This window comes from Arvicanthis niloticus, chromosome 19 (genome assembly GCF_011762505.2).
Source record: "Arvicanthis niloticus isolate mArvNil1 chromosome 19, mArvNil1.pat.X, whole genome shotgun sequence".
Classification (NCBI taxonomy): domain Eukaryota; kingdom Metazoa; phylum Chordata; class Mammalia; order Rodentia; family Muridae; genus Arvicanthis; species Arvicanthis niloticus.
Genome location: NC_047676.1, coordinates 33901505 through 33916494, shown reverse-complemented (window position 1 = coordinate 33916494; position 14990 = coordinate 33901505). Strand labels below are relative to the sequence as shown.

The 14990-nt window shown below is 39.8% G+C and overlaps 1 pseudogene; it reads right to left on the bottom strand.

The window, feature by feature from the left end:
* Nucleotides 1–928: 928 nt before the first annotated feature.
* On the bottom strand, nucleotides 929–1771 carry LOC117723797 (E3 ubiquitin-protein ligase RBBP6 pseudogene; annotated as a pseudogene).
* Between the last annotated feature and the right edge of the window lie 13219 nt (nucleotides 1772–14990).

Sequence of the window (14990 nt, the reverse complement as noted above, 5' to 3'; positions counted from 1 at the left end):
CAGTCAGGAGGACAAGATAAAGACACTTCCAGACTCCTGGTCATGTGGGGCACAGTCACAGCTCTGAAGTTCACAGAGGCAGCATGAGGCTCTTCCTGAGTTTTTCTCTGGCTCCTGCCAGTGAGTAGTATATTGAAGGATTTCAAGGTGTATTCTCTCCACATTGCTTGGATGTCTGTCCTTTCCAGGTTTCTGTCTCATGTAAGCCTCTGTTTTTGGTCATTGGGGGGTGGGGGGCACCTTTGGCTTCAGAATTCACCAGGGACAAGCATGTCTGCAAAGCTGTGTGTGCTGTCATCTCTTGGCTGGTTCAGAGCCCATTGAACCCTTCTTGTGGATGTAGCTTCTAATTCTTGAGGACCCCAAAGTCTCCCTGAAGTTTCAGCCACTCTCTCCAAATGTCTTCTCTGTTGGCCAAGGGTCTAGGCTGCACTCCCACTGTGTACCCTTTGTAGTACTTCTCATACCACTGTCGATATTGCCTCTCCCATTCCTGGTAGCGTTCTTTCTCAAATGGGTCTCTAAAGTCAACACTCTGCCCATAATAGGCTTTGGTGTCATAAGGGGGTAGACCTTCTCTGTATCTATGAAAATACTCACGCTCTGTTTCTCCTTGAGATATATTGTGTTTAGTGGGAGACTGTCCCCTAAATGCTTGAGGAGATCTGGACCAGGAGTGGTATAGTCTATAGGGAGGTGACCTTGACCTAGATGGGTGGAATCCATGAAATCTGGACTTGGCATGGTATTTGCAAGCTCTTTCCTCTGCCTGGTATTGGAGCTGGGGCAGAAGATGGGTTCCCAGGCACAGAAGAGGCCAAAGAAGATGGATTTGAAATTAATGAAGATATAGAGGGAATTGGGTTAGCTGAGGAAGATGTCACTGGAATCTTCAGAGTATCCTGCTGTCTCGATATGGGAGACCTCATCAGAGGCTGCAGGTTCTGCTGGATGAGTGGTCTTGGTGTTGGTGTTGGTATTGGTGTTGGTGTGGTGTTGGTGTTGGTGTTGGTGTTGGTGTTGGTGTTGGTGTTGGGTGTGGAGGTAACTGTTTTCGTAGTCTTTTTGTATAGCCAGTTTTATTTTTAAAGTTATTAACAGCCTGCCGTAAAGACTTGTTGGCAACTAAAGCATCAGGAGAAACATCATTTTCATGACATGTTGGACATGTATGTTCATCGGACTCCAGGAGTGCTGTTCTTATACATTCATCACAGTAACTGTTTCCACAGCATGGAATGACAACGGCATCTGTAGGAATGTCTCTGCAGATGAGGCACAGGAGCTCCTCTGGGATAGGATCACCTTCTTCTGAAGATGGGGATGGTTCCTCTGGTAAGAAGGGTGGTTTCTCTTTCTTCCCAATTGCATAGGCCTCTGCATCTATAATCGGTATTGCATATTTTCCAGTGTTGGTAAGCATTGCACCTTTCATGTTAGGATCTTTCACTTCCATCAGAAAACTTGTAGGAATTCCAGTGCTCTTTTTGATCCTAGGACCAGTTGCAAAGTTCTTATCCCCATTTGTTGGGCAATTCTTAATATAATGACCAGGTTTACCACAACGAAAGCAGGTGTAGGATGGAGGTGGCAGACTTACCAGACTTTTCTTCATGTAATTGATTGGGTTGTATAAACGGACAGATTGCAACATCATTGCTTTAATTTTGTCTTCCTCAGAAGCATTGGCTTCGGCCAGATTGACAGTCTTTGTAAGCTGGGCCAGAGAAAGAGATGCAGAAGGGTCACCAATTGCTTTTGTAGCTCCCATCACTGGCTCAGTTCGACTTATAACACGTTTCTTGCTTGTAGACTTAACATCTCTGATAGGAATTCTTCTGACTATTACAGATGAATTTTTAGGAATTAGTGCATTAACATCAGTATATTCTTCTTCCGTCTCTGCATTGGTGATCTGCAGATCGCTATAGGCAGCTTTCAGCTTTTCTCTCCCCATAATCTGCTTCTTTAAATCGCAGAGGGAGATATGGAGCCCATCAAAGATGATGGTGCCATAGGTGAGTTTAGAGGAAAATTTATAGTGTACACAGGACATTGCAGCAAGGGATTCCTTGTGGTAGGCACTGTGCTGACCGCTGATGGTTTGCAAATTCTCAAGTCCAGTCTTCTGAGTTGGAAGTAACTCTGGTCTCCAAAAGACTAGGATGTGCTCCAGCTAATCTAATGATGTCTGACTATGAATGGAAAATCCAAGAATCCAAAGGTTCTCAGTCCCCAAGGCTCAATGACTCAGCTGGTCTTCAGTAGAAGCTGGAATCCCAAAGTAGTCTCTAATGCCACAGAAGGAATACACTTGCTAGCAAGTCCAGAGCAAAAAGCCAGGGCTTCCTTTTTCCACGTTCTATTTATTTGAGTTATCAGCAGAAGGTGTGGCCCAAATTAAGGGTGTGTCTTCCTACCGCAAGTTCCCGATTAAAGGCGCAGGAGAGAAGACTATGTAGTTAAGATCACTTGGCTGCTCTTCCAGGGGATCTGGCTTCAATTCCCAGCAACCATGTGGCATCTCACAACTGTCTAGAACTCCAATTACAGAGGAATCTGACACCCTCACCCCAGACATACATACAGACAAAACACCAATGCCCATGAAATAAATAAAATGAAAAAATTTTAAAAATTCCACATTAGACATGGATCTTCCTCTTTCAAGTTAAGAGGAAAATCCCTCCCAAGTGTGCTCTCCATTTTTAAATTTTAGTTAGTTTGAGTTGATGTAATCAAGTTGATCATCAAGAATAGCCATCATTGGCATCCTTTGTCAGCTTCAGCTATATAGCAAAGTTGAGTCTACCCTGCTACATGAGACTGTCTCAGAAGAGAAAAGGAAAGACAGAAAGGTGGGCATACTGAAAGCTAAAGACATAAATTGACACTACATTGAAATAGGAAAGCTACTAAGGAAATCAAGGGGAAAAGGAAAGACAATGGGCCCCTCCTCATTTGCCTGATTGACTTCTGTGACTCAGCAGCTGACATCCAGGGATTTCAGCATAGTTATCTAGTCCACTTGGGTATGAGTTGCACCCATTCTGTTTTGAGGCACATCCCAAACAAGATTTTTAAAAATGGCTGATGATCTCTGGTCTAAGGACATCCCATGTATAAGAAAAGTGTGAGTATATACACCTGCAACCTCAGGAGGTGGAGGCAGGGGATCAGGCTTTCAAAGTCAGTCTGGGCTTCAGGACACTTTGTCAGAAAGAAAGAAAGAAAGAAAGAAAGAAAGAAAGAAAGAAAGAAAGAAAGAAAGAAAGAATTATTTCGGGCCTAACTTCCTAACTCTTGGGCTTCAAAAATGTTGAGAAGTGCACTACCCCACGTTTGGGGGCCAAAATGTCTCTGACCATTCTGTCAGTGTTGGAACCTGCACTGCCAAAAGCCTTGGGGCTAAATTGTTAGAGCCTGCACTGCCCCATGCTGCTCAAGTCTTCGGGTTGGGGTTCAGCAAGAGAGGGTGAGGGTGGATGTGAAGAAGGAGACCAGACAGAGTGTGATTCAATCCCATTCATTCTTCAGTCTCTCTTTCTAGTCCAAGTCCCAAGTCTTGAGTTCCTAGTCCCTAGTTCCTAGTTCCTAGTCCCTAGTGCCTCCAAGTTCCTAGTGTCTTCTTCCTCAATGCCTAATTCCTACTCCAAGTTGTACTCTAAGTTGTACTGTCCTAATGCTTAATTCCTACTCCAAATTGTACTCTCTGAAGTGTCTGATTCTCTGTTCCTAGTGTTTCCTGCCTTTTATATGTCTCACTTCTAAGCCATGCCTCTAAGTCACACCTTTAAATCATGCCCTTGGGTCTTGTCTCTAAATGTGATCTCTAAGTAACACCCTTAAGTCACACACTTTTAAGTCTCACACACCCAAGGGAAGATCCTGCGAATCTAAAACAAGGTGTTATCACAGTGTGCACAGCTGTTGTAGGCTAATTTAATCAAGTCTCTGGTCAGGGTATATGGCTCAAGATGGCTGCAAGAATGATAGCTGCTTTCTGTTGGCTCCCCACAAAGAAAAAAAAAGAATGAAAGCATTGCTTTGACTGCCTGCCTTATCTCTGCCTTTGCTCCCTTCTCTAGTTGCAGACTTGCACAATACACTAATAAAATCTCTTCAAGAACAGAATTCTTTGGATAAGCAAAATGACTGGGGACTGGATAAATAGCTCAGCACCTAAGAGCACTTACTGTTCTTGCAGAAGACCAAAGGTCACCTCCTTGAACTCACATGGGAAGCTACAGGTTCTGTTATACTAGGTTCAGGAGAACTGTTCACCTGGATCTATTCTGATTATCAAACTGATTAGATTTTTGTTTAAAGCTTGAACATTTTTTTACATAAAGGATTGACTCTACTTTAAGTAGATTCATGTTTTACTCAAATGAGGAGGGTTGTTTTGGTACAAGTCAATAGTGATTTAAGGATGATCTTAGTAATAACTCCAGATATCAGTGATTGACATCCATATTAATGAAGTCAAGTAAGTGTTTTAAATCCTGTATATTGATGACCAGATGAAGATCAGTCTTATGATTCTGAAAAGTCTATGAAAACCAAGCTCAGAGGTACAAAGGTTTTCAAGAAAGAACCACAAATTGATATCAAAGTTACATAATGATCATGGAAACCATGAAATGTTCATAGACATAATTTTGTCCATTAGCTTTTGCCTATATCTTTCTTGTTAATTTAGTTTGCATGACAGAGTCCACTCCTGACAGCAAAGAGAGTCCTCTGAGAAACAAAATCACCTACTAAGTTTAAAATCACCTTCGGATTTCAGCTGGTCCTGCTGACAGCCTCTCAGAACTCCTGGACAAGTCATAGCTGGTAGAGAAGAGGTCCAGAGTGTGAGCCCTGAGGTTGCCACCAACTGGAATGCCCCCTGCTGTAAAACATCCCAGGGCCATAGCTCCCAAACAGAACTATGGGTCAGCCTATGGAGACTTTTGGCTTCTTGTCAGGACTTTTTCCTTGGCTCTCCCTCCTATAGAACCCCAAATAGACTAGACCAGAAAAGAAATACCTCCCATCACATAATAATCAAAACATCAAATATACAAAACACAGAAAAAATACTAAAAGCAGTAAGGGAAAAAGGTAAAGTAACATATAAAGGCAGACCTATAAGAATTACACCAGACTTCTCAAGAGAGACTATAAAAGCCAGATCCTGGACTGATATCATACAGACCCTAAGAGAACACAAATGCCAGCCCAGACTACTTTACCCAGCAAAACTCTCAATCAATATTGATGGAGAAACCAAAATATTCCATGACAAATCCAAATTTACACAATATCTTACCACAAATCCAGGCCTTCAAAGGATAATTGGCAGAAAACTCCAACACAAGGAGGGAAACTACAACCTAGAAAAAGCAAGAAAGTAATCTTCCAACAACCCTAAAAGAAGGTAGCTATACAAACGTAACACCACTGCCAATAACAAAAATAACAGGAAACAACATCATTGCACCTCATACAATAATAGTGGAAGATTTCAACACCCCACTCTCAGCTATGGACAGATCATGGAAACAGAAACTAAACTGAGACACAATGAAACTAACAGAAGTTATGAACCAATTGGACTGAACTGACATCTATAGAACATTTCATCCTAAAACAAAAGAATGTACCTTTTTCTCAGCACCTCATGGTACCTTCTCCAAAATAGACCATATAATTGGTCACAAAACAGGCCTCAACAGATACAAAAAGATTGAAATAATCCCTTGTACCCTATAAGACCACAATGGACTAAGACTCGTCTTTGACATGGACAAAAAACAACGGAAAGCCCACATACACGTGGAAACTGAAGAATGCTCTGATCAATGATGACTTGGTCAAGGAAGAAATAAAGAAAGAAATTAAAGACTTTTTTGATTTAAATGAAAATGAGGACACATCATATCAAAATTTGTGGGACTCCATGAAAGCAGTACTAAGAGGAAAAATCATAGCTCTAAGTGCCCACGCAAAGAAAATGGAAAGAGCATACATTAATAACTTGACAGCACACCTGAAAGTATTAGAACAAAAAGAAGCTAATATACCCAAGAGGAGTAGACGCAGGAAATAATCAAACTCAGGACTGAAATCAACCAAGTTGAAACAAAAAGAACTATATAAAACATCAACAAAACCAGGAGCTGGTTCTTTGAGAAAATCAACAAGATACACAAACCCTTAGCCAGACTAACCAAAGGGCACAGAGACAGTACTCAAATTAATAAAATCAGAACTGAAAAGGGAGACATAACAACAGAAACAGAGGAAATTTAAAAAAATCATCAGATCCTACTACAAAGGCCTATACTCAACAAAATTGGAAAATCTGGATGAAATGGACAATTTTCTAGATAGATACCAGGTACCAAAGTTAAACGAGGAGCAGATAAACCATCTAAACAGTTGCATAATCCCTAAAGAAATAGAAGCAGTCGTTAAAAACCTCCCCACCAAAAAAAGTCCGGGACCAGATGGTTTTAGTGGAGAATTCTATCAGACCTTCCAGGAAGACCTAATACCAATTCTCTTCAAACTATTCCACAGAATAGAAACAGAAGGAACAATACCCAATTCATTCTATGAAGCTACAATTACACTCATACCTAAGCCTCACGAAGACCCAACAAAGACAGAGAACTACAGACCAATCTCTCTTATGAATATTGATGCAAAAATACTCAATAAAATCCTTGCAAACCAAATCCAAGAACACATCAAAGCAATCATCCATCATGATCAAGTAGGCTTTACCCCAGGAATGCAGGGATGGTTCAATATTTGGAAATCCATCAATGTAATCCACTACATAAATAAACTCAAAGAAAAGAACCACATGATCATCTCACTAGATACTGAGAAAGTATTTGACAAAATTCAACATCGCTTCATGTTAAAAGTCTTGGAAAGATTAGGAATTCAAGGGCCATACCTAAACATAGTAAAAGCAATATACAGCAAGACAGTAGCCAACATCAAACTAAATGGAGAGAAACTTGAAGCAATTCCAATAAGATCAGGGACTAGACAAGGCTGCCCACTCTCACCCTACCTATTCGATATAGTACTGGAAGTCCTAGCCAGAGCAATTAGACAACAAAAGTAAGCCAAAAAGATACAAATAGGAAAGGAAGAAGTCAAAATTTCACTATTTGCAGATGATATGATAGTATACATAAGTGACCCTAAAACTTCCACCAGAGAACTCCTAAACCTTATAAACAACTTCAACAAAGTGGTTGGATATAAAATCAACTCAAACAAATCAGTAGCCTTTCTAAACTCAAGAGATAAACAGGCTGAGAAAGAAATTAGGGAAATGACAACCTTCACAATAGTTAAAAATAATATAAAATATCTTGGAGTGAATCTAACCAAGCAAGTGAAAGATTTGTATGACAAGAACTTCAAGTCTCTGAAGAAAGACATAGAAGAAGATCTCAAAAGATGGAAAAATCTCCCATGCTTCTGGATTGGCAGGATTAATTTAGTAAAAATGGCCATCTTGCCAAAAGCAATCTATAAATTCAATGCAATCCACATCAAAATTCCAAATCAATTCTTCATAGAGATAGAAAGAGCAATTTGCAAATTTATATGGAACAACAAAAACCCAGGATAGAGAGAACTATTCTCAACAACAAAAGAACTTCTGGGGGAATCACCGTCCCTGACCTCAAACTATACTACAGGGCATTAGTAATAAAAACTGCATGGTATTGGTACAGAGACAGGCAGAAAGATCAATGGAATAGAATTGAAGATCCAGAAATGAGCCCACATACCTATGGCCACTTGATCTTTGACAAAGGAGGTAAAACAATCCAGTGGAAAAAGGACAGCATTTTCAGCGAATGGTGCTTGTTCAACTGGAGGTCAACATGTAGAAGGATGCAAATCAATCAATCCATTCATATCTCCTTGTACAAAGCTCAAATCCAAGTGGATAAAAGACCTTCACTTAAAACCAGATACACTGAAACTAATAGAAGAGAAGGTGGGGAAGACTCCAAATACCTAGGCACAGGGGAAAAGTTGCTGAACAGAACACCAATGGCTTATGCTCTAAGATCAAGAATTGACAAATGGGACCTCATCAAATTGCAAAGCTTCTGTAAGGCAAAAAGACACTGTCAATAAGACAAAATGGCAACCAACAGATTGGGAAAAGATCTTAACCAATCCTACATCCGATAGAGGGCTAATATCCAAGATATACAAAGAACTCAAGAAACTATACTCTAGACAACCATATAACCCTATTAAAAAATGGGGTACAGGGCTAAACAAAGAATTCTCAGCTGAGGAAACTCAAATGGCTCAGAAGCACCATAAGTAATGCTCAACATCCTTAATCATCAGGGAAATGCAAATCAAAACAGCCCTGAGATACCACCTCACACCAGTCAGAATGGCTAAGATCAAAAACTCAGGTGATAGTAGATGCTGGCAAGGATGGGAAGAAAGAGAAACACTCCTCCATTATTGGTAGGATTCCAAGCTGGTACAACCACTCTGGAAATCAGTCTGGCAGTTCCTCAGAAAACTGGACATAGCATTACCTGAGGATCCAGCTATACCACTCCTGGGCAAATACCCAGAAGATGCTCCAACATATAACAAGGACATATGCTCCACTATGTTCATAGCAGCCTTATTTATAATAGCCAGAATCTGGAAAGAACCCAGATGTCCCTCAACAGAGGAATGGAAACAAAAAAATGTGGTACATCTACACAATGTAGTACTACTCAGCTATTAAAAATAATGAATTCGAGAAATTGTTAGGTAAATGGATGGATCTAGAAATTATCATCCTGAGTGAGTTAACCCAATCACAAAAGAACACACATGGTATTTACTCACTGTTAAGCGGATGTTAGCCCAAAAGCTTGGAATAGCGGAGACTCAACCAGCAGACCACATGAAGCACATGAAGAAAGAAGACCAAAAGGGGATGCCTCAGTTCTACTTATGACGAGCAACAAAAATACTCAAGGGAGCAAATATGGAAACAAAACATGGGACAGAAACTGAAGGAGGAGCCATCAGGAGACCATTCTACCTGGGTATCCATCCCATGTATAGTCACCTAAGCTAGACACTGATGTGGATGGTTGGAAGTGCATGCTGTCAAGAACATGATATAGCTGTCTCCTTAGAGGTCTGCCAAAGACTAACACATTCAGAGGACGATGTTCACAGTTAACCACTGATATGATCAAGGGTTTCCCAATGGAGAACTTAGAGAGAAGACAGAAGGAGCAGAAAGGTTTTGTGACCCCAGGAGGAAAGCAACAATACCAAACAACCAGAGCCCCCCAGGGTCTAAACCACCAGCCTGGGAGCACATAGGGAGGGACCCATGACTCCAGCAGTATATGTAGGGGAGGATGGCCTTGTTGGGCATTGATGGGAGAGGAGTTTCTTGGTCCTATAAAAAATGAACACAGAGTGTGGGAGATGGGGGGGGAAGTGAGGGTAGGGAGGGGATAGTGGGGGGGTTAGGTGCAGGCACTGCCTCATAGAAGCATGAGGAGGGGGGATGGGATAGGAGGTTTCTGGGGGGTGGGAAGAAGTGGGGTAAGAGGATAAAATCTGAAAGGTAAATATAATACCCAATTTTAAAAAGATAGATGAAAAAAAGGAGAAATAAGGGAAAAAAGATAAAAAAGAAAGAAAAAAGAAAAATAGGAGATTTAATAACACAAATGGAAGGATTTAGAAATTTAGGAGGCAGTTTATGTTAATGGAAACAGCATCATAGAAACTGGAAAATCACACCCTCATAGAAACATAAGGAGGGGGAATGGGATAAAGGGTTCCTCAGTAGTGGGGGGAGTGGGATAGGGGAAATGTAAATATTACAACCAATTTTAAAAAGAGGGAAAAAAAAGAAAAGTTGTTAGAACCAACATCTTAAAAAAAAAGTCAGCCCTCTAGGAAAAAAAAATTTTTTTCTTGATAATAAAATTTGTTCTGAGAATTGTATATTGCAGAACACACAGCCTCGGTGTATCTACTCATCAAGCAAACTGAGCAGACCTGCTCAAACCTCTGATGTCCTGGAATTCCACCTGGATGCAGTGAAGACACGGTGTCAGAGGCTTATCAATTTACTCTTCCCCCCCCCCCCAATATCTCAACGCCGGTAATCAGCTTGAAAAAGTTAATGAAGAGTCAGTGTCACTATTCCCTGGGCTTGAGGACTAAGGTGGTTAATACTGGACTGTCTTTCTAGGGAAAAGTAGAGGTTTTGTTGGAATAGAGAGGATTAGCTAGGATTTATTGCATAGCCATAACCTATTGATAGAAATCTGTATAATTAGTATCAAGATGAAGTTATAATTTCTTAAATGGTACAAAATTTACTTTGATTTCAAATTTAAGGTTTTCATTGGTACGAGTTTCTTATTGATATAAAAATGAGATGAATATTGGTACTCTCATGGACATTGTGCCTATATAACACATTTAGGAATACAATGCTTAGACCCAGTCCTTCTTTAACTTTTTTAACAGATTTGAGATGGTGAGCCTGTGAGTTAAGGGACTATAGCAAATTCATGGCTTGGAGTTTATTATTAGGGTATTCTCTATGTTTTATTTAGAAATAGCTGAGAGGAGTTAACAGACAACAATCCAGGTTACCTTACATGGATAGTTGGTTTTCAAAACATCAGAAGTCCACAGAATTGACGTTACAAATATTTCTATATTAATGTTCATTTTGATTAGAGACCTGTCTGCTCCTGACAGCTTCCTGTCTTGGATTCTAAGAAGAAATTGAGCATCCTTGGAGTTACTCCAGTTGTGCAGAGACTTGCCTCTTTCCATCTACAGACAAATTACTGTCCAGTAAAGGACACACTTGCAGAATAGTCGACTGATTATATCTGCCTAGACAGAGTAATCAGCCCTTAATAATCCTGCATCACTAAGGTCTGTCAGATGATTCTGGGCCAGAAGGCTGAAGATTTGATGCTCCAACGTTCTGTAATATAGGGGCTTCCCAGGTGTTCAGTGGTCTCTAGAAATTGGCTAACTTTTAGAAGCTATGCTTTGTGCTTCCCATAATTTCAGTTAACTCAGTCATTCTAGATTTCTGACAGGGTTGAAGATCTATAGTCTCATAGCCAATCCTGGCTATTTACTTTGAGATTAAAAATCTGAGTGGAAGGTTTTCAGTTGACATTTATTCTAAGCCAAGAAAAAAAGCCAGGTTCAAAACTAAGTATTTTAGTCAGGAGAGATGACAGAGGTTTTGGTTAGTCAACAAAATGATGGACTGGGTATTAGGACTATCTTGTACCTCACTGGTACAAATAGGAATAATTATGCTCTAATTGCATTTTGACAGAAAAGTGTTATTTTAACAGGAAGTTTGATATGTAGGAGGAGCTAAGGGGGAAGGAGTACCGAGAGGAAGAGATGGAAAAAGGAGAGGACAAGATGAAGGAGAGGAGAAGCTAGGTGATGAGAGAGAGAAAGAGAGAGAAAGAGAGGAGGGGGCATGGAGGCAGATGTCCACGTGTCTCCACCAGTCAAAGACAGTTCATATATCTAGGTTGGGTATTGGGTTACATTTCTGATTGAGCATTACCAAACGTATAAAACCTTTAACTAACACTTTAAAAAATTGTATAAAAGCAAAAAGGAAAAGAGGGCATGGGATAGGGGTTTTCTAGGGAGGGGAAATGGGGAAAGGGGATGGCATCTGAAATGTAAATAAAATATAAAATAAAAAAAATGAAAAAAAAAGAAAATATAGATTGTCGAAACAACAAAAATAAATAAATAAATAAATAAATAAATAAATAAATAAATAAATAGAAGGAAAAACAGAATTCGTTGTTTATTTTTTTCACCGCCCAAACCATCATTTTAGAAAAGACTGTGCATATAAAGATCTGCTTCAGGAGTAGAAAAAGAAACTAGGCATTTATCTGTAACTTGGTCACACAATCTAGTTAAACACTTGGATCACAAGGCGTTGGTTAATTTTGCCTTATTGTGATCACAAAACCTCCCAGAAACAGCTTCACGGAAGGAAGGTTTATTTTGCCTCATGGTTTCAGACAACCATGATTGAACTACTCAGTTTGCAGTTACATGTGTCAGTGGCAGAGGCTACTCTCCTCGAAGTAGATGAGGAAGCAGAAGATGAGTTCAGAAGCAAGGGCAGCAAAATTGTCCAACCTAATCTCTATGCACTTTTATGAGTTAGAGCCTTCTATATCCTGACATTTTTAGTCCCCCACAAAAATATTTCTAGATCGATTATGTGTATTCAAATAATGAGTCTGTTGAGATAATTTCAGCTTGAAATTCTAACACATCAAAGTCAAAATCCTTTTGTCCTCCCGTTTTCACATCTGTGAATACAATAGGCTTCTTTCCTGACAAAGAATTTGACCAGATAATTCCATATGTAAAAACTTAAATCAATGAAAATACATTTTATCATTTATCATTGGAATAAAGCATTCCAAAGTGAGGGGAAAAAAAAAGAGAAAAGGGGATCAAGAGGATACAAATTAGAAAGGAAGAAATCAAAGTATTGCTATTTTTTCCAGAATATGATAGTTTATCCAAGCAACCCCAAAAATTTGGAAAGAGAACTCCTATATCTGAAAACATCTTCAGCAAAGAGTGTGGATACCAAATTTACTCGAAGAAGTCAGTAGACCTTCTGATAAATAGCTCTAGAAAGAAATATCTTGGTGTAATGCTCACCAAGCAAGTAAAAGATCTGCATGACAAGAAGTTCAAGTCCCTGAAGAAAGAAGTTGAAGAAGATATCAGAAGATGGAAAGATCTCCCAGACCCATGGATATATAGGATTAAAAAGTGAAACTGGCCATCTTACCAAAAGCAATCTACAGATTCAATGTAATCTCCATCGAAATTCCAAGACAATTTTATTTTACAGAACTTCAAAGATCAATTCTCAACTTCATATGGAAAAAGAAAATACTCAGGCGAGCCAAAACAGTCCTGAAAAATAAAAGAACACTGGGAGAAATCACCACCCCTGACCTCAATCTGTACTACAAAGTAATTGTAATAAAACACTGCAGGGCATTGGTATAGAAACAGACACATTGTTCAATGGAATCAAATCAAAGACGCACAAATAAACCCACACATCTATGGACACTTGATATTTGATAAAGAACCAAAACCATACAAAAAATGAGAACTTCTTCAAATGGTGCTCAACTAACTGGTTGCCTATATGAAAAAGAATGACAATAGATCGATACTTATCACCCTGCACAAAACTAAAGTCCAAGTGAACCAAGGACTTCAATATAAAACTAGGTGCACTAAATCTCTTAAAAGAGAAAGTGGGAAATACTGTTGACTACGTTGGTACAGGTTACAAGTCCCTGAACAGAACACCAATGGCTCTTAGATGATCAGCTGATAAAAGGGACCTAATTAAACTGAAAATCTTTTGTAAGGCAAAGGACACTGTCAATAGGACAAATCCACAGCCCACAGACTGGAAAAGGGTCTTCATCAACCCTACATCTGACAGAAGGCTTATATCAAAAATGTACAAAGAACTTAAGAAGTTAGACACCAACAACACGAATAATCTAATAAAAAAAAACTAAGGTTCTGAACTGAGCAGAATTCACAACAGAGAATTTCAAATGACTGACAAGCACTTAAAGAAATGTTCAATTCCTTATTCCTCGGAGAAATGCAAATCAAATCAAGTCTGAGGTTCCATTTTCCTCCCATCAGAATGGCTAAGATCAAAAACGGAAGAGGCAGCCCATGCTAGAGAAGATGTTTAGCAAGGGGAACATGGCTCCTTTGTTGGTGGGAGTGCAAACTTGTACCACCAATTTGGAAATCAATTTGGCATTTTCTCAGAAAACTGAAAATAGTTCCACCTCAAGACTCAGCTGTATCATTCCTGGGGAAACACCCAAAACATCCTCCAATATCTCACAAAGACACTTACTCGGTTATGTTCATAGCATCTTTATCTGTAATAGCCAGAAACTGGAAACAACTTAGATGTCCCTTACCTGGAAAACAGAAAACAAAAAATGTGGTACACCTACACAATAGAATACTATTCGGATATTAAACTCAAGATATCATGCATTTTTCAGGCAAATGAATGGAATTTGAGAATAGCATGCTGAGTGAGGTAACCCAGTCCCAAAGGACATATGTGGTATGTAGTTACTTAGAAGTGGATATTGTCCATAAAATACAGGTACCATATTATACTCCACAACCCAAAGAAGCTAAACAAGATGGAAGGCCCAAGCAAGGAAGCCTGACTCTCATTTTGAAAGGGCATTAACATAGTCATAATAGACAGATGGAGGAAGAGAACTGAGGTAGGGTGAGGGGGAGTGGGAGGGAAATGTGGGATTCAAGATCCTGTGTACGGCAGGACAGGATAGATGACTAGGTGGCCATGAAAATTAATGGAAATCTGCACTGGACAGGGTGAGGAGGATGATACATGGCCTGGACAAGGAAGGCACCCATAAATCAATGGAGTGACCTTGGTATGACTCACTTTTTTGTGGATATGGTGTCTGAAGGGGTCACTTCCTGTATCCAGACAGAAACCCCAGTGGAGCAATAGAGACATCAACCCAACCACAAAACATTCAACTCAATATTTATCCTGTCTATAAGTAATGCAGGCATGGAGGACAGAACAGAGACTGAGGGAATGGCCAACCAAAAAGCAGCCCAACTAGAGACCCATCACATAGGTGAGTATGATTGATACTCTGTCATGTTTGCAGACAGGAGCATGATGTCCTCTGAGAGGCTCCACCCAGCATCTGAATCAGATGGACAGAGCCAAATAGTGGGTAGAGCTTGGGGATTTTTATAGAAGAATAAGAAAAAGATTATAGGTCTGGATGGGGATAGGAACTTCACAGAGAGACCAACAGAGTCAACTATCCTGGACCTTTAGGGTT